This window comes from Vicia villosa, linkage group LG1, assembly GCF_029867415.1.
Source record: "Vicia villosa cultivar HV-30 ecotype Madison, WI linkage group LG1, Vvil1.0, whole genome shotgun sequence".
Classification (NCBI taxonomy): Eukaryota; Viridiplantae; Streptophyta; class Magnoliopsida; order Fabales; family Fabaceae; genus Vicia; species Vicia villosa.
Window position 1 is genome coordinate 162,575,616 of NC_081180.1, and position 4,123 is coordinate 162,579,738.

Genomic DNA, 4,123 nt, shown 5'->3' on the forward strand with positions numbered 1-4,123 from the left:
AAGACAACACATCATATGCATCAATTCATGGTAACAACTTCACAATTGTATACATTTCCAACAAAATCATCATGTTATCATCATCAATCAAAACCCCAAACACAAACCTACAAATATCTAAATCCATATCAATCATAATGATAAGAATTACTCCTCTTACCTTAGATTCTAGCTTTTTCTTGTTCCAAGCTCTACGGTTGATTCTCTTCTCTTCTCTTCGTACCCTAGCCGTCTTTCACTGTTTCTTCCAAAATCTCATGACTGCAAAAAATGAACTCCGACACTTACTCTTCATGATTTAACCATTGAACCCTTTCTATAGCCTTCCCATCTTACCTTCACTTAACTTCTTACAAGTTACTACCTTGCCCTCATAGCCTCTACACCATACTATTATCTCTACTTATTTAATTAAATAATAATTCTAATTAAAAATTATAAATATTTATATTATTCTAATTAACGCCTTAATCCATATTACCCCATATGCATCACACATAGACATCACACGTCACATTCATCCAAACACAACATATATTCACAAATAAATCAAACTACTTGTATATTAAAACTAAATCAATTAAATAACTAGTTAAGTAATTAATCTAGACTTTGGAGTGTTACAACACTCCCACACTTAAAAGAATTTCCACCCTCAAAAATTACCTGGCGGAAACAAGAACAGATAAGATTCTTTCATATGTTCCTCACGTTCCCAAGTCAGACTCTCACCAGCTGGTCCACCCCACTACACCTTTACCAAGGCAATCTCATTACCCCTCAACTGCTTCACTTCTCGACCTTCTATTAGTACCGATGATGCTTCAACTTCCAGGTTATCCCTCACATATACACCATCCATTTGGATCACATGTGAAGGATTCAGAATGTACCTCCTCAACTGAGATACATGAAACACGTCATGAAGATTCGCAAGTGACGGTGATAAAGTAATCTGATAGGCCACCTCACCTATCTTCTTTGAAATTTGGTATGGACCTACAAAACACGACGTAAGCTTCATTGACTTTAGGGCTCTACCAACACCAGTTACCGGAGTAACTCTAAAAAACACGTGATCTCCCACTTGAAACTCAAGTGGTTTCCTCCTCTTATCATGATAACTCTTCTGACGACTCTGAAAAGCCTTCATCCTCTCTTGAACCATCTTAATCATTTTCGTCGTCTCTTATATAATCTCAGGCCCGAGTACAACACTCTCGCCTGACTCACACCAACACAAAGGAGTTTTACACCTCCTACCATACAATGCCTCACATGGTGCCATTCCAATACTTGAATGAAAACTGTTATTATAAGTGAACTCAATTAATGGTAAGTGGATATCCCAAGCACCTCCTTGTTCCAACACAAAAGCCCTTAACAAATCTTTCAAGGAATGAGTGCTTCTCTCTGTCTAACCGTCTGTCTGCGGATGATAAGCAAAACTCAATTTTAACTTATTACCCAAAGCATCTTGCAAATCTTTCCGAAACCTTCACATAAACCTCAGATCTCTATCCGAAATGATACTCGACGGTATACCATGCAACCTTACAATATCTTCAATATATATCTCAGCCAACTTCTGTATGGAATGATTAATCTTCATTGGTAAAAAATGATCCGATTTAGTCAATCTATCTACTATCACCCAAATTGAATTGTTGCCTTTAGTAGTCTTCAACAAACCCGACACGAAATCCCTAAAAATGCTATCCCATTTCCATTCCGGAATATGCAATGGTTGCATCAGCCCATAAGGCTTCTAATGTTCAATCTTCGACTTCTGACATGTCAAACAAGCATAAACAAACTCAACCACTTCTATCTTCATACGGGGCCACCAAAGTAGCTTCTTTAAGTCCTGATACATCTTTGTAGCACCAGGGTGAATAATAAAACCACTTAGATGTCCCTCTTCAAGAATCCTCCTCTTAATTTCTGATACATCTGGAATACACACTCTATTCTCAAACCTCAATACACCATTCTCATCATTTTGGAACTCAAATCCCTTACCTTGATTAATTAGTAACAACCGATCAACTAAACTCGGATCATGTTTCTGATCTTCTCTAATTTCTTCAAGGATATCACTAGTCAACTTTAACATTCTCAACTTCACACTACTAGGAGTCTCTTCACATACTAAACTCATATATCTGAATTGCTCAATCAAATTTAACTCGCGCACGATAAGCAGTGACATATGCAAAAACTTCCGACTCAAAGCATCCGCAACAACGTTTGCTTTACAAAGATGGTAACTCAAATCAAAATCAAAATCCTTCAACAACTCAAGCCATCTTCTCCGCCTTATATTTAACTCCTTCCGATTAAACAAGTACTTAAGACTTTTGTATTGCTAAACACTTTGAATTTTGAACCTAACATATAATGTCTCCAAATTTTTAATATAAACACCACTGCTGGCGACTCTAAATCATGTGTAGGATAATTCCTTTCATGAACCTTCAGTTTCTTAGAAGCATACACAATAACCTGTCCATTTTGCATTAGTACACCAACAAATATCATTTTAGAAGCATCAGAATAAACCACAAATGATTCATTTGGATTAGGCAAAACCAATACTAGAGCAGTTGTCAACTTCTTCTTCAATTCCACAAAACTTTATTCACACGCGACATCCCAAACATAAGCTTAGCCCTTTCGAGTCAACGATAAAGCCAACTTAGAAAAACCCTCAATAAACTTACGGTAATAACTCGCCAAACGGAAACTTCGTATCTCAGTAGCAGACTTCCGAGCCTCCCTCTGTAACACAACATCAATTTTAGAAGGATCGACATCAATCCCACCACTTGAAATCATATGGTCAAGGAAATTCACTTCCTTCAACCAAACCTCATACTTTGACAATTTTGCATACAACTTCTTCTCTTTCAACACATGCAATACAATTCTCAAATGTCCGACATGTTCTTCTTTCGATTTTGAATAAATCAAAATATCATCAATGAAAGCAACCACAAATTTGTCCAAATACGGATGGAAAATCCTATTTATATACTCAGTGAACACACCTGACACATTAGTTACACCAAACGGTATTACCGAATACTCATAGTGACCATACCTCGTTCTAAAAGCAGTATTCTGAATATCCTCAGCCTTCATACGAATCAGATGATACCCATATCTCAAATCTATCTTGTTGAACACAGTTGCACCAACCAACTGATCCATCAAGTCATCAATTATCGGAAGTGGATACTTATTCTTGATAGTAACCTTATTCAGTTGTCTATAATCCATATAAAGCCTCATAGAACATTCTTTCTTTTTAATCAACAAAACTAGTGCACCCCATGGTGACACACTCGGACGAATTAAATTCTTCTCAAGTAAATCTTCAAGTTGATTCTTCAACTCTTTCAACTTTGATGTCGACATACGATATGGAGCCATTGATAATGGACTAGTTCCAGGAATTAAATCAATTGCGAACTCCAGTTCACGCTCTGGCGGTAAATCATTAATATCTTCAAGAAATACCTCTAGAAAATCACAAATAATTGCTAAATCACTAGTCGCTATTATTCCACTAGCATTCAAGGTTGCTAACAACATAAACATCACAACGCCATCCTTCACCAACTATTTCACTTGTTCAACAGACATAAAGAAGTCTACCTCATCTAGAGACTCCGGAAAAATAATTGTATTAGCAAAACAATTGATATACACATCAGCTCACATCAGCACTCCTGCAAAGAACACACCGAACCAACACTCCACAACTGAAACAACTTAGAAAAGCAAAATCTTCTCTCCCATTTGTTTCAATCTCACTCTTGCATAAAAGATTAGAAAAACAAGCCAGCAACGACAGTGTTTCACACACATGTCGCGTACTAAGGAACAGACAACATTAGACAACCTTGTCGAACGGACCGACCTGCTATGATACCACTAATGTAACACTCTTCTAAAACCCACATAAAATTTGCATATATTTTTACGAAAATACAAACAAAATAGAATCACCATTAAGGGTGTCACATCTTCATATAAACATCAAGTAACAAATCCTGATCCGTAACACGGGTTTTCAAAATTATTTAAAATAAATACTTCTTTAACAACAATAATAATT